The sequence below is a fragment of the Dipodomys merriami genome, unplaced genomic scaffold (genome assembly GCF_024711535.1).
Source record: "Dipodomys merriami isolate MVZ:Mamm:240054 unplaced genomic scaffold, mDipMer1.0.p SCAF_26, whole genome shotgun sequence".
Lineage (NCBI taxonomy): Eukaryota > Metazoa > Chordata > Mammalia > Rodentia > Heteromyidae > Dipodomys > Dipodomys merriami.
The window spans coordinates 4,965,024-4,989,313 of NW_027204048.1; the positions used below are offsets into that span (position 1 = coordinate 4,965,024).

The window sequence follows — 24,290 nt, forward strand, 5'->3', positions numbered from 1 at the left end:
GGCCTCAAATCTCAGTCCCTGATCTCTGTCTCCCAAGTAGCTGGGATTACAGGTGTGAGCCATTGTGCCTAGCAATGTTTCCGATATTATCTTGGTAACCATCAGATCCTGAAGCCAAAGTCTGGAAGGAAGGAAGAGAGGAAGGAGGAGAGGAAGGAGGAAAGGGAAGGCGGGGAGGGAGGGAGAAAGAAGGAAGGAAGGATGATGGGAGGGAATGAGGGAGGGAGGGAGGGAAGGAGGGAGAAAGGGAGGAAGGCAGGCAGGCAAGAAGGAAGGGGGAAGAGAGAGAGAAAGTGAGAGAGAGAGAGAGAGAGAGAGAGAGAGAGAGAGAGAGAGAGAGAGAGGAGAGAGAGAGAGAGAGAGAGAGAGAGAGAGAGAGAGAGAATATAGGGAGGGAAAGGGAACCAAAATCACACAACTGACTCATGTAGCAAATGAATCAATTTCCAAATAATGTATAGTATTGCTTGGGATTCGATACTGAGTCTCTTCATGACTTGCAGCCCATTTCACTCAAGCTTGACATGCCCTTACAAATTCACAGAGCTCCACTCATGGGAAGCCATGAGTGCTGTCCAGGAGGGCCCGGGGTCCCCCCCCCTCCCAGGGCTGCACGGCAGACAGAGTGGAGGGGGTGTTGTTCCCAGACATCTCTCTCCAGCTGTGTCCTCAGATGCTCCATTCCCGCCCCACTCTCCATGCATCCCTTGTTGATGTGGGTCTGTCACGGACAGGCTGATTATTTACAGACACGTAGACGAAGCAAAACCAACTTTAAGTAGATCCTTACTGGCTTATCAAGTAGGGATTTGACAGGATGGATTAATTTGTATCACTAAAATAATTTGTATAACTAATTTATATCATTCACATAAGAGCCTCGGCCACCGAACATTGCCTCCCTGATAATTGATTTTCTTGTATCTTTTCCTTTAGGATGGAGAAATGTGTGTTTAAAGGCAGGCAAAAATGAAGAAAGTGTTCACACAAGAAACAGAGACACGTGTGGACAGAGAAGGAAGCAAGTCCTGTCCATGTTGACCACGAAGACAGGGGCTGGGCCCGAGGAGGGGCTACTGGAGGAGGGTGGGGTGCTGGAGGGAGGGCTGCTGGAGGGAGGGAGGGTTGTTGGGGGTGGGGGAGGGCCACTCTCATCTCACTGTAGGACAAAGAAGGAGACAAACACAGTCTTCAATGTGTATGAACTAGTTTGCCAGAGAAAGCTGCGAACGAGAGTGAACCCCAGGCCGTGGCCACTACCATCCACAAGCGGTGGCCACGCCAGAGGCCACGTGCACGTCTGCGGTCTCCACGGCCTCCGAGGCCACAGAAGCAGCGTCTGAAGACAGCCGTGGCCATCAGGAGGCAGGAGGCAAGCTGGCTGTTTCTTTTTTTCTTTAAAAGTCACAAACACCTTTTAATCTTCACGATGACAGTCATCATCATCCCAATCTACATTGCTTATGAACCCTATGACCTTTAACGATAAAACTATTTTTTTTCTTTACAAATCGGGTGCTATGTAGTCCATTCCTTTCTTTTTGCTTAGTATCAGCTTTCTCTCTCATTCCCTCTCTCTCTTTCTCCCTCCCCCGCATCACTGCACCTGAGTTGCTTAGTTCACGTTCATCAATGTCCAGTGCAGCGGATGGGCCCCTCTGCTGTACTTTTTCACCCGCTTTCCACTGCTTCTGTCTCGGATCCGCCTTCCCTCAGATCTGCATGTGTATGCACCATGTATGAAGTAAAGAACACAAGCCGCCATTTTTTGTGTGTGGCTTGGCTCAGCCGGGGAGCCGTGTGCTCAGCTCTGGGGTGCTGGTCTCAGTAAGGCGAGCAGAGCCACATCTCCTCTGAGTTCTCCATTTCCACAGCAGCCCCTTGGGCCGCGGTGGGCACTGAGTTCTAGCTCCTCCACCTGCACCGTGGCTTGAACAACTTCAGTGCAGAAAATACATTTGTGTAAAAAAAAAAAAAAAGCAATTCTCAGTCTTAACTTTGGAAAAAGTAAGTGAGCTAATCCCAGAAACCAGTATCCACCTCCTGCCCCAGGTGACAGTGATCTCTTGGCTCTGCTGATCTACGTGTTTATTCACAGACAAATGCAGCGTTTTCCCTCTGTAGGTCCGAGTAATTCGCACACAGCTCCTGCCACTGAGAGTTGTTGAGAACACTTAGGTAAATTTGTGGGTTGCTCACCCATTCCTGGGGTCCTGTTAATTCACTATCCCCAAGGCCACTGAGGAACCCAAGAATTTCAGACCCTCCCCCCCCCACACAAAAAACTTCTTCTGTGACTCACCTCCGGTGCCAAGTCTACATTGAAGGTGGATCACAGACCACACTTGGGTAGAAGTCTTGGGTAGTAGGTCCTAGAGAGAAAACAAGCAGCAGCAACAGGATGGGGTGGAAGGGAGGGAGGAAGGATAAGAGGAGGGAAGGATGGAGGACAAGAGGGAGGGGGAAAGAAAAAAGGAAGGGGGAGGAAGAAGACAGAAGAGAGGGGGAAAGGAGAGAGAGAAGAGAAGGAAAGGAAGGAAGGAAGGGAGGGGGGAAGGAAGGAAGGAAGGAGGAGAGGAAGGGAGGGAGGGAGGCAGGCAGGGAGAGAGGGAGGGGGGAGGGAAGGAACTGCCATCCTTGCCCCTTGACCTTAGGTAACTCACGCCCAGGTAAGCAGGCATGCTGATATATGGCAGACACTGAGGAATTGAAGAGGATGATTTTGCTGGTGGCTGCCGCGAGGGTGGGGGTCTGGCCCATGAGCCTGAGCATCTTCCCGTGTCCATGTGAGAAGGGCCGACAGAGGAGCTGCTGGCACCTGGGAATGGGCCATCAGACATGGCCAGGGTGGATGAGGTTCATGATAGTAAGGTGTGTTCCAGGGAGGCTGAGCCGGGGCTGCCTGGATCCGAGGTGGGCTGTGGGACTCTGGCGTTTCCTGCCCTGGGAAATGCAACATGGCTATCAGGCCCTGGTGGACCATGAAACAGGCCCTGGCTCCCACAGGTGCCCAGCCCTCATGGGACTTGTGAGTCTGCATATGGACCTGTTTCTTTCAGAGCAAGAACTACGTTTTCAAAGAGCAAGGATGGGAGCCCTGTGGTGAAAGGAGCCAGTGCCCGTGTCCAGCATCTTTGAGTGTGTTTGTGCTGTCCTTCAGAGCAGTACGGAATGACCACAGTGCCTTGCAATGCCTCCATCTGAGTGGACAAATACGCACTCAGCCTGGAGACCCAGTTACAGAGAAATGTCTGTGTCCTTCTCCCAGCGAGGGCATGCATGTGGGACAGGAGGGGAGACAGGTTTTATTTGCATTAAGAGGGAGCTGCTTTCCAGATCCCTCTCCTAGCAGTGAAAGCAGGTGCAGAGGCCGGGGTATACCCAATGAGCAAGGCTGGTGGCCCAGGCCCCAGCCTTATCCCCTGCCCCAGCCCAGCCCTGGCCCCAGCCCCAGCCCCAGAGCTGGGCCCCAGCCAGGGCCCTGGCCGGATCTTGCCTTGCATGCTGCCATCACAGGCTTGAGACTTTCAACTCCAAAATTGAATCAATGATCAGATGTGGGTGTAATTCTTGACTCCACACATTTATTCATTGCATGGTTTATTTTTGTGTGTGGGAGGGTCTAAAATTCTTGGGTTCCTCAGTGGCCTTAGGGATAGTGAATTAACAGGACCCCAGGAATGGGTGAGCAACCCACAAATTTACCTAAGTGTTCTCAACAACTCTTAAAGGATAGACTGGTGATGGGGCCTGACTGGACCCTTGATGGTGGTGGTGGTGGTGATGATGATGGTGGTGATGGTGGTGATGGTGATAATGCTGATGGTAAAGATGGTGATGATGATGGTGATAATGATAGTGATGATGGTGGTGATGATGGTAATGGTGGTGATGATGATGGTGATAATGATAGTGATGATGGCGGTGATGATGATGGTGGTGATGATAGTAATGGTGGTGATGATGATGGTGGTGATGGCGGTGGTGATGGTAATGGTGGTGATGATGATGGTGGTGATGGCGGTGGTGATGGTAATGGTGGTGATGATGATGGTGGTGATGATGGTGGTGATGATGGTGGTGTTGATGGTAATGGTGGTGATGATGATGGTGGTGATGGCGGTGGTGATGGTAATGGTGGTGATGATGATGGTGGTGATGATGGTGGTGATGATGGTGGTGTTGATGGTAAAGATGGTGATGATGATGGTGATGATGATGGTGGTGATGATGGTAATGGTGGTGATGATGATGGTGGTGATGATGATGGTGGTGATGGCGGTGGTGATGGTAATGGTGGTGATGATGATGGTGGTGATGGCGGTGGTGATGGTAATGGTGGTGATGATGATGGTGGTGATGGCGGTGGTGATGGTAATGGTGGTGATGATGATGGTGGTGATGATGGTGGTGATGATGGTGGTGATGATGGTAATGGTGGTGATGATGATGGTGGTGATGGCGGTGATGATGGTAATGGTGATGATGATGGTGGTGGTGATGATGGTGGTGATGATGGTGGTGTTGATGGTAAAGATGGTGATGATGATGGTGATGATGATGGTGGTGTTGATGGTAATGGTGGTGATGATGATGGTGGTGATGATGGTAATGGTGATGATGATGGTGGTGATGATGATGGTGGTGATGATGGTGATGATGACAGTGGTGATGATGGTAATGGTGGTGATGATGATGGTGGTGATGATGGTGGTGATGATGATGGTGGTGATGATGATGGTGGTGGTGATGGTGGTGATGATGATAATGGTGGTGATGATGATGGTGGTAATGGTGGTGATGATGGTAATGGTGGTGATGATGGTGGTGATGATGGTAATGGTGTTGATGATGATGGTGATGATGGCGGTGGTGATGGTAATGGTGATGATGATGGTGGTGATGGTAATGGTGGTGATGATGGTGGTGATGATGATGGTGATGATGATGGCGGTGATGATGGTGGTGATGATGGTAATGGTGGTGATGATGATGGTGGTGATGATGGTGGTGATGATGGTAATGGTGATGATGATGGTGGTGGTGATGATGATGGTGGTGATGGCGGTGATATGGTAATGGTGGTGATGATGATGGTGGTGATGGCGGTGATGGTGGTAATGGTGATGATGATGATGGTGATGATGATGGTGGTGATGATGATGGTGGTGATGATGATGGTGGTGATGATGGTAATGGTGATGATGATGGTGGTGATGATGATGGTGGTGATGATGGTGATGATGATGGTGGTGATGATGGTAATGGTGGTGATGATGATGGTGGTGATGATGGTGGTGATGATGATGGTGGTGCTGATGGTGGTGATGGCGGTGGTGTCTCAGCTGCACCCCAGGCAGCAGTATGGACACAGACATCCTAAAGTGTCAGACCCAGCCCTCGCTTGCTGGCTGTTCTCCCCATTCACTGCAGGGAGACCGGAGCCAATCGTACCATCTGGAGGATGGATGGCTCCGGGGTGGGGACCTGAGATGTGGATTTCACTCCTTTGCCCAATCCTGTCAGCCATGGAAACTTGTTGGATGTCTGAGGTCAGTTCCTCCCCTCACTGGGCAGCGCGAAGGCCAACTGATGTCCACTGGCAATGTGGACAGAACCGTCCTTCCAAGCCGGCAAAGGCCTGACTCACAGACCTGGCGTCTGTGCCCTGGCGTGTGGCTGCTGGGTTTCACAGCAATCTCGGAGCAGCTGTTCAACGTCGCCTTTCCCTTGGTGAGCTGGTGCGACGTGTTGGCAGTCATCTTGAGATGCTGAGTTTGCAAATCTGTCTTTCTGAGCCTCAAAATGCAGGGTGGGGCTTTGTGGTTCCATTTCAGGGATGGCTGTGAATGCGCATGCTTAGAGATCAGAGAATCTCCACCGCTCCTGCAAGGCACAGGTCGAAGGCGTTTGGGTCCGGGTGGATGTGGGGCTGTCCCAGAGACTTCCACTGCTAGGATGGCTACAGCTTCTGGTAACTATTTCTCTGTGGTTTCCTCCCTCCAATCATCACTGCCTTCAAAGCATTGTAACCAAATTGCCTACAAGAAACTTTTATCTTTTTGCTAGGGACAATGAAGATCTAGCTTTGTGCTGAACACTTCGTTTTGTATTTGATGTAGAGATAGTATTGTTGTTGATTTCTGTGTCATTTCTAGTATATTTTATAGAACATTTTCATGCATATATAAATATGCACACATATCTATGTATACACACGTGTGTGTGTATAAATAAGAAAGTATGGGTACCACAGAGGGGCACACTGTTACCTCCCGGGAAATCGGGTGTTGTTTTCCCCTCCCTTGAGGGGTCACGGTGAAGCACAAAGGACAGAAGGGAAGAAAAAAGGGAGCAAGAGGTTTAGACAAGAAATTAGTGAAATGTGTGAAGCCAAGGTGCAGACTGATGTGTTCAGATCTCGGTAATTAATTCCCACCAGCCCGGAGCGTGTTCCTGCCACGCGAGGATGAAGACGCAGTCCCACCTTCTGGTGCGCAATCTGTCAATATTTGACTGAGTCAGGTGCCTCTAGCTCTCCGCCCAGCAACGTAGCTTCTGCCTCCCGGGGAAGTTCTCAGTCAGATCGAGGGGAGTGTCATCTGAGATTCTGGGGGCTGGAGGCAACGAACTGCTTGAACAGATGATCAAGTGCACGACGAGCAGACATGGAAATAAGGATAATTCCAAGCCGAAGATGATGAGAGGAGGAGGAATGGAGGGAGGGAGATGCAGAGAGAGAGAAGGAGAGAGACAGAGAGCAAGAGAGAAAGTAAGGAGGAAGAGAACAGAGGAAGAAAGTAGCAGGAAGAAAGGGGAAGAGGGGACAGAAGAGGAAGGGAAGAGAGAAATCAAGAAATAAATCAGGAAAACACAACATGGAGTCCCGACACAGGCTCACACACGGATGGGGACAAGTGGCTTCTCATAGTGTCCCTGCCAAGGCCGCCCAGTGGCAATAGAAGAGAACAATGATGCTAGGCCTAGTGTACACACACACACACCTCAGCTCAGTTCCAGACTGCACACTATATTGGAAGAATGTCTTCAGAATGGACTGTGTAACTCAATGGGAAGGCTAAACACATCTCAAAGGAAACAGAATAGAAATACATCAGGAAGATGGCTAGCCAAGGAATTCTATTAAAAGCACTAACCAAAAATAACTTGTGGATAAATTGATCTTTGCCAAAATTATAATGTTCTATTCTTCAGAGTCACTGTCAGAAAGGAATGAACTATGGCCTATGTCTGTAATCTCAGTTAATCAGAAGTCAGAGGTAGGAAGACCAAGGCTCCAGGCCAGCTTATTCACAAAGCTACTGAGCCCTGATCTCAAAATGCTGTGGCTGGTGCCCCAGGTCTGTGACCCTAGCAGCCTAGGGAGAAAGGAAAGTCATGATTGAAGGCAAAAGTGCAAAGCCCTGTCCTGAAAAATGAACTGAGGCAAAAAAGGGCTGAGGGTATGGCTCAAGTGGCAGAGCACCTGCCCAGCAATAGAAGCTCCTGAGTTCTATCTCCACTTGCATCAAAAATAAAAGCATCAGTGAGTCTGACTTTAAACTGCTCTGCTGAGAGAATGGAGCAAGGCAGAGAGTCTGGGGAAAAGTGTCGAGTTCAAAGTAAAGTGTGCACACATGTGCACACACGCACACACTGGCATGCACACATACTGGTGGCTCATGGATATGCTTGTTATTTTTGTGATGGCTTCACAGGTGTATTCTTACGCCAACATTCACAACTGTGTACTCTAAATACCGACAACTTATGTCAATTGTGCTGTAACAGAGATGTTAAAAACTGGTTTTGAAAATTATTTAAAAGATGGGAACTTACCAGAGAGTTCAGAGAAAGATCAAGAGATATGGGAAATTCAAGGGAGCCTCCTGTCGCAGGGAGGAGAGGAGGGTCCCCTCCCATTCCCTCTCTTCTTTCCTTCCTTGATTCCCTCCTTCCTTCATTCTTTCCACAGCCCTTTCCTTTCTCCTTCATGTTCGTCTCCTTTTCCTCCCTCCTCCTCTCCTCCTCCTCTCTCTCTTTCTTTCTCTCTCTCTTTCTCTCTCTTTCTTTCTTTCTTTCTTTCTTTCTTTCTTTCTTTCTTTCTTTCTTTCTTTCTTTCTTTCTTTCTTTCTTTCTTTCTTTCTTTCTTTCTTTCTTTCTTTCTTTCTTTCTTTCTTTCTTTTTGTTTTTGGGTCCAGTTGTGGGGCCTGAACTCTGGGCCTGGGCACTGTCCCTCAGCTCTTCAGCTCAAGGCTAGTGCTCTACCACTTGAGCCACAGCACCACTTCCGGCTTTTTTCTTTTTGCTTATGTGGTGCTGAAGAATCGAACCCAGGGCCTCATGCATACAAGGCAAGCACTTTACCACTGAGCCACCTTCCCAGCCCCTCTTTCTTTCTTCTTTCTTTCTTTCTTTCTTTCTTTCTTTCTTTCTTTCTTTCTTTCTTTCTTTCTTTCTTTCTTTCTTTCTTTCTTTCTTTCTTTCTTCTTTCTTTCTTTTTTTGTCTGTCTGTCTTTCTTTCTTTCTGTCTTTCTTTCCTTCCTTCCTTCTTTCCTTTCTTCCTCTGCCCCTCCCTCCCTCCCTCCATCCCACCCTCCCTCTCTCCTTCCCTCCCTTCCCTCCTACCCTCCCTCCCTCCCTCCCTCCCTCCCTCCCTCCCTCCCTCCCTCCCTTCCTTCCTTCCTTCCTTCCTTCCTTCCTTCCTTCCTTCCTTCTTCTCCCTCCCTTCCTCCTTCCTTCCCCCCTTCCCTTTCTCCCTCCCTCCTCCCTCCCCCCTTCTTTCCCACCCTCCCTGCAGAGTAGAGCTGCTATGTGACTATGTGGCATGCTGGGTGGAAGCATGGCCAACTCACCTCACTTCTTACCTGCACAATCTCAGAAGCAACTCCTGCCATAGCCAGTGTAGCTGTCTGTCTCACCAGCCCAAGAGCTCAGAAATGTGTTCATGTGTGTGTTCATGCGTGACCTCTGCTGCCCACTACTCACCGGCTTTGCAGTAGTTGGCTGGACGTGGGGAGGGGGAAGGGGGTGCCCCACCCCGGCGCCTGGGGACCCAGGGGGTGCAGGGACTGGGGTCCTCTGAGCCTCTCAGCACAAGTCCTTCAATTCATCAGCGCAGTGTGTGGCTTTCACCCCCTGTCCCTGTTCCTACCCCCCCTCCTTCCACCCAGCCATGGCTCCCACCACTCACACCCTTTCTGAAATCTAGGTCCCTCTGCACTTCCAAGTGGGAAAGCACCGCACCCGTCCTTCCGCGAAGCATGTGCAATGCACCTGCTTCTCCCAAAGGTGACTGTGGCCGCTGTTGCCCGGAGATGCTAGATGGCACCCAGGCGTCTTGGCACAGCCTTGGGTGTTGTTCTAAGTAAATGAGCCCCCACCTGGAAGCTCAGGAACGCAAAAAGATGTCGCTATGATGCCAATGCCTGGGAGCATGAGGCCGAGTGTCTCTTGGCGTGTGGATGTCCCCTGAAGGTGGGGGGAGCTCAGATGGGCCCCCACACCTCACACTCCCACCAGTGCCCCCACAAAATGCCTGCCACTGCCCTGGACAGCGCTTCCAATGCTAACTTTGGAATTTCAAATAAATGTTTTGCAGGAGAACTTGAACATAGATAAACCACCAATGTTGACCTGTCTCTCGGTGCCCAGCGTCCTTCTATACACTCTCCTGTCCTGCGGCTTCCAGAAGCCTGGAAATGGCATCTCATGCCCCTCCACAGCTGTGTCCCAGTTTAGATTCTGCCCACAACGGAGCAGATCGGGGAGGTTGGAGCAGCTGCAGGGCCGGGCAGGCTGCTGGGCGAGGCCAGCAGCTGGTACAGGGATGCAGCGGGTCTGGGCAGTGTTCTGTGCGGGTGCCCGGTACCCTCCTTGCACTCATCCGCTGCCCGGTTTGCTGAGGACACACGGTCGCCTCTGTCTCTTGCGTGTTCAGCTCTGTCGGAAGTTGCGTGTGTATTCCATCCTGGCTTTAAACGGCGTCTAGACGAGTTTCTGTGTCCCTGGGGAAAAATCATAACAGCAAAATTATCATTTCAACATATCACTTAGCTGGACTGAAACTCACTGATTGATTTCACAATAATACGTCCGGAGACAAGGACTCCAGCTGATCTGCTAATGAGCCAATTGCTTCTCAGCTTCCCAGCTTGCATCCCCTGGACGGCTGTGTTCTGAAAAGTGTGTCAAATGATCTCTGCTCATACATGTCCTGGTCGAGCTAATGTTTATATATAGCTTATTAAGCCCAGGGCCTGGCCTGGTGCGGGGTGGGGCAGGAAAATGACCCAATTGGATCCTTGCTGCAGCTCGGTGGGGAAGGCCTGATTAGCTTGTACAGGAGGAGCCTTATGCAAGTTCATCCCGGGTGAAAACGGCAAATGGTGGCACAGCGATCAAAGCAAGATTTTTCCAATTACCTTGCTGCTCTTGGGGCAGGATCTGGCAGGAGAGGCTGGAGACAAGGCGACATCCGGGAAACCTTTATCAATGTCGTTAGCTGAGCAGCCAGGTCTGCAGAGAATGGAGGACCAGCGGTGACCAGAGCGTTCACTCAGCCCTCAGCCTTGCTTGACTGCCAGCCCTGCCCAGGCTACGCCTGCATTGTCCACAGGATGGGTGTCCCCTGCCGACCCTCCATGGCCCCAGGGACAGAGCTATCTCCTGCCTAGGCCCCCTTGTACCTTGGAGAAGCTCTGTCTGGTAAAAGGCTTTTGCAGGATGCTTAATAAAGATTAGTGTGAATGATAGGTGCATAGAAGCATGTCAACCCCTACTTGCTCAGATCCTGTTAAGTTCTCTAAAAAGGAGGAAACTGAGGCTGGGAGGGGAGGGGAAGCTGGAGAGGGATGGAGCTTGTGCTCTGTCTGAGATGGAGGTGGGGCCAGCACTCTGATGTCACAGCCTGCTTGTGCTGCTCTGGGGAGTCTGGGGTTTGGAGGATGGCCAGGAGGGGAAGTGCCTTCCAGAGCCAGCCCAGCCACTCTCCGGAGCAACACAAGGTCCCCCTCATTCTTCCGCTCTGCCTCCTTGTGCCCAGCTGGAGCCTTGCATTCTGGCTGACAACTGAGACCAGAAATTGCTCTTCTCCATGGTTCCTAGAGCTAAGGAGCGGGCTGAGCCCATCAAGTGGAAATTAAAAGCGGCCTTGGGGACTGCAGACCCTGGCTTCATTAAGATCTAATGAAAACCTGCCAAGAGGCCAAGCACAGGCGCTTATGAGCTTTTACTCTCTTTCCTTTGTGGCAGCCATTAATACAATTCCACTGCCTCCTGAGAATCAACAGCCAGAGGCACCAGCCAGGGCCGGCCGCTGGGCCAGGCAGCCTTTCTTCTTGTTTTGAAAGTGTTCTAAGTATGCTAGTGTGCTGGCCTCTGATCAGGATGGTATTGAAAATATAGGCAGAGCCCAGGACATCAGGACCAAGGTCACCCCCAAGATCACCCAAGATAAGCCCAAGATTAATGTGAATGGTTCTCACATCTGGAAGTTTGATTAACAGCTCAGAGTGGTGACCCCAGAGCAAGAGGAGAGGAGTGGGTGGTAGGAAGGAGTGATGGTGTAATAATGTACACTGACTGAGTCTAAAGTAAGCTTGTGGTCATGATTTTGGCCCCTGCTGCAGAAATATCTACAGGTGATCAGAACTGGGAGGTGATTGGACCGTGGGGTCCTGTCTCCACCAATGGGTTCATCCACTGATGATGTCATAGATAAATGGGCTGCCAGGAGGTGGGGCCTTGAGAAGTGATTGGATCATGGGGGCCCTGACTCCATCCATGGGTTTAGTCCATGGTGGTTTGGCCTCAGGTGCTTGGCAGAATATTGGGGTGGCAGGAGCAACAGGAGACTTTTTCCATGCATAGTGGATAGATAGGAAAGATATGTAGCGAGACAGAGAGATAGAGACAGAAGTGGAGAAAGGGCATAAGGAGCCAGGTATAACCTTTGAAGGCACAACCTTAATAGCCTACTTCCTGTGGCCAGTAGGTGACTTCCCACAGCTTCCGCCATCTCTTACAATATTGCCCCCTGCTGGGGACCAAGCACTGAATGCATGAGCCTTCCTGGACACCCCGTATTCACAACACAGGCACAATGAGCAGGGCAGTGAGTGAGGCCAAGTGAAGAATTCCAGAAGAGTAGGCCATTGTGTGGACAAGGGTGTGATGCTGATAAGATGATTAAGTGAAGGATTTTGCAGGATGGCACTTTTATAGCAATTATGAGAATATGTGTATCCAATGGAAACACTCTGGTGGAGCCTCTTAACAGCAGAGTAACATACTAACCTCTCCTGCAGGACCGTGGCTCCCCTCTGCAAATGACCATGCAAGTCCACATGGAAGGACCCCTGGAGCAAGTAGTGGCACCAATATGAACTTCCTCTTGTTGCTTCTATCGCCCTCAACAGGGTAGCATGGTGCGGTGAGCGGCCTCTCATGAACACGAGGGAGCCCTGGCTGATCCCATCTCAAGCAGGTGATCCAGCTACCTGGTGGCAGGTTGCTTACCAGGTGGCACACACCAGTTACAGAGATCACAGACATTTATCCTCGTTTGAACAGTTCTAGATTTGATTTTGCCTCTGCTGGCACCGTCATCTATCAAGTTACTGAACACATTGGTCACTGTCTCCCAAAACATTACTTCTGACCAAAGCATGTGTTCCCCAGCAGAGGAGAGGGACGGTGTGCTGACATCTGTGCAATTGCGCTCAGCACCACTCCTGTCACCTAGGAAAGTCTGTGGCTGGTTCACAGACGGCTCCATCATCTGACATCACAGCTCAGCGCCGGTTCATGGATGGCTCCATCATCTGACATTACAGCTTGGTGGCTGGTTCATGGATGGCTCCGCCACCTGAATTTACAGCTCAGTGGGTGGTTCACAGATGGCTCCATCATCTGACTTTAAGCTCAGTGGGTGGTTCACAGATGGCTCCCTCATCTGACATTACAGCTTGGTGGCTGGCTCATGGATGGTTCCATCATCTGACATTACAGACTGGTGGGCTGGTTCATTGATGGCTACCAGGAAAGCTAGAAGGCAGAGTCTTCAAGACTCAGTACTGTCTGTTGTTGAACTGTGTCCCGGGGCCAGGGGTGCTGTGTACTGCCATGTGCTAGAGAACATGGATCCAGTACCAAGTGTGGGGCAGGGGAGAGTTGAAGAGAGCAGGACTCAAGAAGTTCCCTACTGATCATCTTAAAATGATTTGGTTCCCAGGGCCAAATGCAAGGTGAGACTGCTTCCAGAAGTTCATAGCAGTCCTTCTGGCCCTGCTGGTAATAGGATGGCGGGCTGAGTGGTCATGAAGGATTGGGAAGCAGTGACACAACAGGGAATTGAAGAGCTACAGACAGAACTCAGAGGTCCCTGCCACAGCCACCCCACAGAGACCCATGACCAAGGCCAATGGAAGACAGCAGCAGCCCTGCACTGAAGATATGGAAAAGGCTCAGAGCCCTCATGGCATGGCTTCACCTGCCTGTAAGCCCTAACCATTCACTTGAAAAGCCAGGGAAAAAGGGAAAAGTGAAATGAATATTGTAAGAGGACATCACCAACACCAGCATGGTCCTACGATCAATTCAAGCAGCATTTGCCAGATATCCATCCATTCTTCCATCCATCCATCCATAATCCATCTGACCTTTCATGCTTCCATTCATCCAACCACCCATCCATCCATCCACCCACCCACCTACCCATCTGTTCATCTACCCATCCATCTGTTCATCTACCCATCCATCCATCATCTATCCGTCCTTCCTTCCATCTAGCCATAATCCATCCATCCTTCAATTCTCTCATCCATCCACCCCCCATCTGTTCATCCACCTACCTATTGACCCATGCACCCACCCCACCATTTCTCCATCCATCCAGTGAATACTGATTACCTTAGCTAGGGTTGGATGGGCGTCTGTCACCCTAAGGTTCAGATTCTGAACTCTTGGGGAGTGGTTTGGAGACGCGATGTGGGTGATTCTGTGGGGCCAGGATGTGGCTCAGTGATGGAGAGCTAGCCTAACATGCACAAGGCCCTGGGTTCCATTCCCAGTAATTAAAAATGTGTAAGACCTGGAGAGAGGTCATTGGGCCATTGGAAGCCCTCCCTTTAAAGGAACTGTGGCCCCCTCCTCAGTCTTCTCTCTTTGCTGCCTGGGTCTTGGACACAGGCTCCTCACCTTAGGTGTCCAGTTTCCTCACTAGAGGCCCAAAGTGATTGCCAGTCAGTCTTTTACTGGAGCCTTTCAAGCTGAGAGCTAAATAAAACTGCCTTTTCTTCAAAAGTTCATTGCTTCTGGTGTTTTGTGCAGTTACAGAAAGTGGACTGACATCATAATCTCCTATGTACAAGGGACAGATGGCATTCGTGGGGCTTGCATGCTGGTAGAGAAGACAGGTCCCAAGTCACATCAACCAATAAAACAGAGATGGGGCTGGGTGATGATCCTTGGTGGAAGGAAGAAAAGGGGGACAGGGGGAGCTGGATGCTGGGGACAGCTGCAATGAGCAGCTGGGGGGCCAAGGCAGGCCTCCCTAAGAGTGGGTGCAGGAACGGAGCTGGCCACGTGGGCAATTCCAGGGCCCCTGCCAGCTGTGCTGGACAGAGGAGAGGCCTGGTTCGGCTCCAGGTGCACAGTCAACCCTCTCCTTCTCCTTGGGAGTGAACCACTGCTGTCAGTTTCCTATGCAGAGCGACTTTTGGAGATGCGCCGAGAGAAGCATTTTATTGAAGTTGGGAAACTGGAAAACAGCTCAATTTCTTTTGCACCGGGGTTTTATTATTTCCTTTGAAGTGAATTTTCAAATACACCAGACAAGTCTACACTCAGATGGAATTCTGACAGTGCATGTAAAAATAAAAAGGAAGAGGTTTCTGGTTGGCCTCGTTTTATTTCCTGAATACCCTCACTTGCCTTCCTTGCATCTGTTATGTAAAATTACGTCCTGTGGGGCATGATGGCTCATGCCTGTAATCCCGGCTACGGCTACTTGGGAGGCAGAGGTTGCAGTTCAAGGACACTCATGGCAGAAAACAAAAACAGAAACAACCCCTTCCTCCCAGCTTATGAAACCCCTATTTTAGCCAACCCCTCCCCCCCCAAAAGAAAAGCTGGCTGTGGTGATCGCTGCCTCTCTTCCCAGCTTGTGGCAACTGTAACAGGAGGATGGCAGTCTAAGCTAGCTTGGGCACCTACGTGAAAAGATAATGAAAGCAAAGAGAGCGAGAAAATCACCGCCACAGTCCCACAAGCAGATAACCACACACAGCACCCAAACCCCTGCTAAGTCTGGGGATTTTTTTTTTAATATGGGAGGGGAGAGAAGAGAAGGGAAGAGAGTAGAGGGGAGGAGGACAGAAAGCAGAGCAGAAGAGGGGAGGGGAGGGGCTCATTGGGGCTGTTGGTGGAGCTCATATACACCCCTAGAAGCTCAGTCTGGCCATGCCGATCTAATTGGGCCAACCTCCTCAGCCACATTTGAAGCAAATGGAAGCCATGAGCCGCAGCCACCTCTGTGTCCTGCCTGTTCGTGTGCTATGCACTCCCAATTAAAATAACCATTATCTTGTAATGAAATGCTCTCAGAGCTAAAGCTTTGTGCTGTTAGCGTCACCTTGTCCAGCGTCTCTGCCTGGCCTGGTTTGTGGGATAAAATCTCAACCTTTTATTCCTCCCTAATAGGTCCCCTTTAATCTCATCAGCTCAGGTTTGATTTTGTGCAGAGCTAGTGAAAACCAGGCTAAAATGATTGGATAAAAAGTGCCTATTCAAAACTTAATGGTGCTAAATATTGCACCTGGTGCAAAGATCGGAGGGAAGGCAATGACTCTTCAGGCTGAGGATGAAGCCCGGCCTGGTCCAGGGCTGCTGGCCACCACCTGCGATGGCTGTCAGGGTCCCTAATATTTCATGGATCCATCCACTGCTTCCTTCCTCCTGGGTAATAGAGACTACCCTTTACCTCTTTTCTCTCCCAGGTCTTCCCATAGCATCTCCTCTCTAAGCCCAAGTGATTGCTTTTCGAGGTGACGTTTGTGTGTGCTCTGCCCCATGGCTCATGGGTGTTGGTGCATGGGTGGGCATCAATCTTGGCTCTGTGCTTAAAATGAGATTTAATTTGTTTTATGTGGTGCCAGGGACCAGTGCAGGGCTTTGGGTGTGCTAAGCAAACATTCTTCTGCTGACATACATGTCTGAGCCTGTTAAGACTGAGCTTAAAGGCCAAAGCCTTAACTAAAAGCCAAGTCGGTACATATGCTTGTAAGCGTGGATCTGCTACTGTCCGGTAGCCAAGGCAGCCTGTTGTGGCACACGTCTGTAATCCCAGCTTTTCAGGAGGTGGAGGCTGAAGGATCACAGTTCGAAGCTAGCCTGGGCAAAAGCTACTGAGACCATACTTTAAACACATGGTAGAGGTAGGGGGTGATGCACACCTGTAATCCCAGATACTTGGGAGGCAGAGGTGGGAGGATCAGGATGTGACCCAAAGCTGGCCGCGTGAGACTCTATCTGAATTTGGGAAATATCACAACAAAGCGACAGGCACGTAGAACAGGTGGGTGACATGGAGGCAGCGGATGGAGGCTGTGAGGGGGGAGGGGTGTGGATGTGGTCGGATCTCTGTGTACTTGGGGTGTGTGGGAGGGAACCGCAGCGCTTGTTGAGACTCTAGGAGTGGGGATGAGGGATAAACGTGACGGAGGGGAGTCTGGTCAAGTCATGTGTGTCATACGCATGCTCTGACATGTGAAACTGATGCTAAGAGACAAATGCGTGTGTGAGGGGGAAACAAAAGCAAAAAGACCGCAGCCTGCCACGGGGTAACGCATGTGCCCAGGGAGTGCCAGGCCCTGAGTTCAATCCCCAGTACTTCAGAAAACCAAAAACACAAACACAAACAAAACAGGTAGCCGAGGCCTGCCTCACAATGCCACCCGCCATTTCCCATTCCATGGCGCTTGCTGTTGTTTCTCTGTGGTGGTCAAGTTACGCAGATGCCTCCCCAACCCCTCAGCCTCGGCTCGCCCTCTTTGGAGGTCACACGAGTGCTGTTTCAGACTCTCAGTCAGGATTGAACTAACTGCGTGGGGTATGCCACCGCTGGTTGTAAAATCGGCTTCGTGTGAAGGTTTTGTGCACCTGCAAGCTGACAGAAAAGTGCGGAAGGCAAATGGGGCTAAGAGAGCTCTGAGGTTTCTAAGTGAGATAGAATAAACGCCTTTTCCACTTGTATTTGTCAATATCTAACCCAGTCCAAAGCCCAGGGGAGTCTGTGTACTTATTTGTCTGATCTTATCTCTAATCCCTCATTAATTGTAAAATTCCCTCAGGGCAAAAAAAAAATCGTGGGATCATTCATTTGCGTTTCCCTGTGGTATCCAGCTGGGAGAGCAAACACTCATCCTGAGTCCTCTGAGCACTGGGAACAGAGTTCAGGATGCCTCCAGGCCCTTTTCCACGGCAAGGGAAAGTGTTGGAAAGTGATGATCATGCGGTGATTTTACAGATCTCTGTCCATGGTGTGTGGAGCTAGACATAGGAGCACAGCTGGGAGGCATGCGCAGGGCAACCTCGTCACCTGCCGGGGCGTGACTTAGATGCTGACAACAGGAGCGATTTTACCTCCTGCTTCGGGCCGAGGTTGGTCAAGACTGAGCGGGGCGGGTAAGCATCTGGGCATAAATGGGATGACGTATCTCAGCAAACACGTCTGGCCCTGCACCATTTGCAGAGTGATGATAAATAGGTTTGCCTGGTGGTTTCGTTTTTCAGCCTCTGTTCCTCTACAAGGGATTGGGAGATGCTGGAGCAGACTCTGCTCCCTTCCCTGATAACAGGAGAACGTAAATGGAGTGGACAGATCATCAATGATGGATTCGTCAGCAGACTCAGTCCATAACCATCTCCTCCGAGTTCACTGTGGGCCAAGATGTAGGAACTAGAACTCACGTTTGTGAGCCTGAGTTTCAGTAGAGCCTCTGTGTGTATGTGGGGGGAAAAGGGGGCTGGCCTTGAACTCAGGGCCTAGGTACTATCCCTTAGCTTCTTTGCTCAAGGCTAGCCTTCTACCATTTGAGCCACAGCTCCACTTCTGGTTAATCAGAGTCTGACCCAGGCTGCTTTCAGCTGTGATCCTTCAATCTCAGCCTCCTAAGTAGTTTGGATTGTAATCAGTGGATATATTTAACCAAGCCATCTTGAGGACTAGATGAGAAATGGCAACTTTTTCCTGCTGATGAATTACTGGGACCATACAGAGAACCACAAGGCCTCAGACAGGTGGTCTCCAGGGTGAAGACCATAGCATGGGACCTCAATACAGTAAGATGCCATGGTGGGGAGGAGCAGCCACCTCAGAGCTGCCGATGCTGGATTCCATGCCCCGAGTCACGAATGTCAGACTTGTCCCTTCTCTGGGCCTCAGTTTCCTTCCCATTCACCTGGAAACTCAGCTGCCAATGTCTCCTGTAATTCTCTCATAGTTCCCACCTGAGGTATAAGTCTACTGTAAGTTAGGCCTATTTAATCTCCACTTCTTCTCCTTCCCCAAACTCCTTGCCTTCCTGTAGAAAGGACCACGGCAGGCCTAGTGGACCTAGTAGGAGCTGTTAAACTATAAAATAATAGCAAGGGGGTGAGGTTACCCCAGCTGCCATCACTTTCATGGATTTTACAGTCCATTAAAGCCTACGCTCACTGTAATGTTTATGCATTATTGGGGAGATAAATTGCATAATTTTCATTTTGCAATTTAAATGTAATTATGATTTTACTAATGACTAAAACCTGAGTTTGCTAGACTCTCAGTTTTTCTAACCCTTGCCAAAATTATAGGTAATTACTTAAGGCTTACAATAATTATACGTCCATCTCTTAAATAATTAATGTGCACTTCCGTGGCGGTACCCAACAGCCAGTCATCGAGCGACCTCTGCTCCTACTACAAACCCTGGCAATTAGGCCCATGGTGGGGGCTGCGGAAGTACACCCATTTGCGAGAGTCCCGTTAGCTGCTGAGCCAGAATGCATGGTTAGGTTGCTGAGTTTCATGGCATCCACTGAAGGGGAATTCCTCTGCAGCAGAAAGGCCAGGGAAAGTGGCAGGAAGTCCACGCTGAATCCACACAGTACAGCTGCAGCTGTGGGCGTCATGCTCAGGCGGGGAGGGTGGAAGCTGTCTTTCAATGAAGGCTTGAGAAACATGGAAATGGAGCTTGCTCTTGTCACCAAGAGCCCTAGTGCAGATGTGGGCAGAATGTCTAGCCCACTCTGTTCCTCCATTGTTCTTTGGGGGTGCTGTGAGTTCCATGTCCCAGCCTGGGGCTGAGCTCTTGAGGCCCAGGGCCGGCCCGGGCCCGGAGAAGCAGCTCCACAGTGTGTTTGGTGAGGCAGGCTGGAAGGAAAGCCAAGGGCTCCGATGGGGACGGTTTCCCACAGTGTGGGCCTGGCACACTCCCAACCGCAGGACCACCAGCCATCATTCCCCCAGGTGTTCTTCTGTCATGTTTTTTATTTTTGTCGGTCGCGGGGTATGAACTCTGGGCCTGGGCGCTGTCCCCCAGCTCTTCAGCTCAAGGCTAGCGCTCTACCACTTGAGCCACAGCGCCACTTCTATGTGGTGCTGAGGAATTGAACCAAGGGCCTCATGCATGTACTGAGCCACCTTCCCAGCCCTCTTCTATCAGTTATTATGTGACCTCAGAGGGTCTTGGTTTGTTGGCTCTAGTGCTTTGGGGGTCTAAGGAGAGGCTAACCATGTGTGACAGGAGGAGAGGAAGAGGAAGTGGGGGAGAGCAGGGGGGGAGGGAGAGCAAGGGGAGGGGAGAGACCGATAAGGGAGGGGGGGGCAAGATAAACCTTCATGGCGGTCACCATGACCATTCCTGGCCACGCTCATCATTGAAGGCTAGGCTCTGTCCGGTCCTCTCCGGTGCCCTGGCTGGCCCTGGCCTGCCCTCCTCATGCACAGTCTATCTGATGCGAACTGTGCTACTTTATGTGGCAGGAGATGCAGCCTGGCCCCGCGGCCACACCCACATGTGTGATCATGCGACATTCTCCAGGCTTCCATGATGGTGTTTTGGGATGAGATCAACAGCATGGGGTTTGGAGTACAGTCCCCGTTACTCTGTCACGCGGGTGGGCCTTCCCTGAGCAAACAGTGCTCTCCCCTCACAGGACGGAAAGGATTCAGCTGAGGGCAGCCTTCGGGTTTGACCTGTGACACTGACGCTGCTCGGGGTCCCCAAGCCCACGAACCACTGGGCAGAATGTTGGACTTGCCAGCTTCCGTAATAATAGGAGTTAATTCTATGAAATGGAACAGTCTTCTTTCAGTCTCTCTTCATGTCCCCCCCCCCCCCGCCCCCTACTGGTCTACTTCCCCAGAGAAACCTGGTTTAAGATTCTTTATCATAATTGTATTCTCTCATGATCTGGGAAAGTCTGGGCCCTGTGTCTCTCAGGCCCAAATCTGTGGCTTCAGGTGGGAGCGCATGTCAGTGCAAAACCACCACCTCCACCTAAGAGGAAGAGGAGAGAGGGAGCCAGGGGCGTCAGTGGCTTACACTGTAATCCTAGCTACTCAGGAAGCTGCGATCTGAGGATCTTGATTGGGTGTCAGTATGGGCAGATATATACATGACACTCTTATCACCACTTAACCAGCACAAAAGCAGCAACTGGAAGCATGGCTCAAGTGGTAGAACATTAGCTGTGAATGAAAAAGCCAAGCAAGAGAGGAAGCCCCCCAAGTCCAAGCCCCAGTGCTGGCACGCATACATACATACACAGACAAAAGCCAGAGATGGGAAGAGGAGGGGCCTGGGGTCCCACAATTCCATTCTAGGGAACGCCTGCAGTGACCTAAACACCTCCTAGCAGGATCCACTTGTTAAAGGTTCCATGCCTTTAACACACTAGCCTCTAGGGCCTTCCCAGCCAAATGATTACAATGACTGCTGAGTGAAAGCAACTGTCTCCCTGCCTGGAGTGGAGGCTTGGGGTGCTGAGGAAGAGGAAGGGTAGGAGGCACACTTCCCTGGTGTCCACTGCCACACTGAGGCTAGTGCTGGGGAAGCCAGAGGGGGTGGTGGGAGGCTCTGGTGGAAAGGCCTGCAGTCCCCACGCTCTACCAGAACCAGGGCGTCACGGCCTCTTGTATTTCATTAAACTTAAAATTTCATCCAGTTCCTAAATTGTGCTGGTTAAAAATTAAACTCGATGTACAATATTTTCACTGTGTCATAAAAACGTGTCAGTCTTTACAAGAAATAGAAACATCCCCCTCCCCTCCACCACCCTGGTGAAGAACTCTGCAACTGTCCCTTTAATTAGACACTCATTAATACATCTATCTTGTTCTCAAATCTCCACACACTTGGTACAGTAGTTCATTAGCACAGGAAGAGGCAATTTAGATTTCCTTAGATAATAGCATCTGTCGCTAATCAAATTATGAAAAGATGTGCAAGTGCACCCGGAGCTGGTGAGCTGGTGTTGGGTGAGGTTGTGGGGCTGGCTGGACCTGTGAATCTCCCAATGCTCCAGGCAGGCCTCATCTAACCATCTTGCGTTTCTTCCCTGTGAAAACATTTTAGTTGTTGTTGTTAGTCGTAGTGGGATTTGAACTCATGGCCGTGTGCTTGTGTGAGTGCAATACTCCTGAGCCATACCTACACCTCCAGTTTGCACTGGTCTTTTTTTTCTAGACAGGGTCTCTCTTCTGACCTGGAACTTGCCTGGGACCCAGTCCGCCTACCTCAGGCTTCCTGTGATCACTGGAAGACAGGTATGAGCCATCACAGCCAGCTGTCCTCTGTGGAGATGGAGTCTTGCAGACTTTTCTGTCCTCGCTGGCCTAGGACCTTGATCCCCCTGGCCTTAGCCTGTTACATAGCTTGAAATCTTAGTCTTATGCTCGGATGCCGGCTCTGTGTGGAGAAGGGAGTCTTGTGACCTCTTCAGCGTGGGCTGGCCTCAAACGGCCATCCTCCCAATCTGAGCTTCCCAAGTAGTTAGAAATAATAGACACAAGCCACTGATAGCCAGTTATCATTTTCCCCCCTAAAGTTCAAAAGGTCATAACCCCTTGGGGTTATGATTTCAGCTGTCCATCTAGTTGATCAGAGTCAGCCCTTGCATCATCCCACCCACCCTGCCTGTTCCCTCCTGTCATATTTCCCACGTCCCTGCTCATGAATGTACAGCAGGGTTCTAGCTTTGTTTGTCCCCATTTCTGTTTTTCATTCCTTCAGCCACCTCCTCCCGCCAGCCCCTTCCCTTGCAATCTCGTTTCAGCTTCCTAACATGGCATTTTGTCAAACTATTAATTGTTCAAAAGGTTTGCTCTGGGGATTTTTCACTCCAACCCATAATAAACTACAGTCAACTAAAATGAGTATGTAAGAGTATGCCTCTGTGAGTGATGATATGGGTGGTTGCATTTCAGGTCTAAGATCCAAATATGAGAGAATTTTTTAAATTAGTCCGAACACTTGTAGAAAGACAGAAGGTAGGAGAAGCCAGTGGGTGATGATTCTGGGTGGTCTTCCCCCTTACTTTATCCTCAGTGGGTGGTGGTTGGTGTCAATCTAATTGTGGGCAGGTCTTCCTACTTTACTTCATCCTCAGTGGGTGATGGTTGATGTCAGTCACATTGTGGGCAGGTCCTCCTCCTTAGTTTATCCTCAGTGGGTGGCTGTTAGTGTCAGTCACAAAGTAGGCAGGTCCTATCCCATGGCTCATCCTCAGTGGGTAATGGCTCCTGTCAGTCACATTCTGGGTGAGTCCTTCCCCTTGGTTAATCCTCAGTGGGTGACCGTTGGTGTCAGTCACATTGTGGGCGGGTCCTCCTGTTAGCTCATCATCTCAGGAAATCCATCACAAACACCCTAGAGCATGGTTTACTAACTTCCTAGGTGTCTCTCAGTCCCATCAAGTTGACAACCAAGATTCACCATCATATCAGACAGGTGCTGGTGCCTGGAGAGCACCAAGACTTTGGGTGGCAATGATGAGATGCTCAATACAGAAAGCAGGGGTGAGGAGCTACCTGTTGCGAGGCCTTAGAGCAAGTGAGCAAAGAGAACCGACAGTCTTGGCCAGAAGAAAATTCCTGCCCGGGTTTGGCAAGAGTAATCTCTGTGAATGCTGCAATAACCAGGCAATCTCCTGACTGCTGTGGGCTGAGGATAGACTGACGACACACAGGAGGACACATTCTGCAGGCATTTGTGGTGGCTGGGAAAAGGAGCAGAGAGGAGTCGAGCATCTCTAAAAGGTGTGAGCTGCGTCGTAGTAACCGATAGCAACGGCTCCACAGGGAGGGAGGACGTTGCTGTGGGAGAGGAAGAAGCACAGGATGGGGTGTACCAGAGGGATACCTGTCTTAGAGTGGTTACAGAATGGATTTATCCAGTCTGTAAAGAGGAAAAGCAGAGACTGGACGCTCACTGCAACCTGCCAGGCAGGCTGGGAGGTGCTGAGTTGTGTAGTTCGACGGCTTGTGTTCTCTCCCGTGAAACACGAAGGCAGATTACTCTGAAGCCGGGCCCTGAGAGAGTCTGGAGGTGGCGGGCTCTGGGAATGAAATGGGATGATGCATGTGGCAGAGGCTCAGCCTGTGAGTTGCCCACTTGAATTTAAAGTGAGGCTGTCAACACGGTTGTGCGGTCATCTTCATCTCGTTCAGCTCCTGGAGCTGAAAGTTGAGTTGTTCATTCAGGAGACTGTGGTGGAAAGAGGGGAAAATAGGACTTGTGCATGGGTGGGGATGAGGGAATGGTGAGGAAACAGCCCAACCTGGGCCATGTGGAGCAGGAGGGAGCCAGCACATCCAGGGTGCAACAGAAAAGAGGGAAATTCAACAGAGGACCAAGTGGTTCCAAAATGGGGGCATGAGAAGTGAGCAGCGCACAGTATGGTGACAGCTACCATGGCAACAGTTGCTGTGGTGATGGTTGCTGGGGTGATGGTTGCCTCTTGCAGGAAATCTTCTTGGCATCTGGGTGGTAACTCGAAGGCTTGTCATTGTCTTGTCCACGTACCAGAGCTGGTTGTAGATAAGGCAGGACAGAGGCCAAACCAGATGACTGGATGATGTGGGGGCCTCAGCTGGTCAGCTCTGAGTGATTGCCACAAAGAACAAGGGGGTAGAAATCAGAACAGGCTGAACTGGCCACAATGAGGCAAACCTACAGGCCGCTCTCTGATCTAGAAAGGAAAGCCAAACATGCAAGGAAATGAGAAGGTATGGAAGAACCAGACAG

The 24,290-nt window shown here is 50.5% G+C and overlaps 1 long non-coding RNA gene across 1 annotated transcript; it reads right to left on the reverse strand.

Moving 5' to 3' along the window:
* Positions 1-21,361: 21,361 nt before the first annotated feature.
* LOC138836821 (uncharacterized) lies at positions 21,362-22,811 on the reverse strand. Its single transcript, XR_011375073.1, has 3 exons — positions 22,582-22,811; positions 21,782-21,953; positions 21,362-21,603 (listed from the first exon to the last, which is right to left on the reverse strand). It is a non-coding gene; the product is annotated as an uncharacterized lncRNA (long non-coding RNA).
* Positions 22,812-24,290: the final 1,479 nt, after the last annotated feature.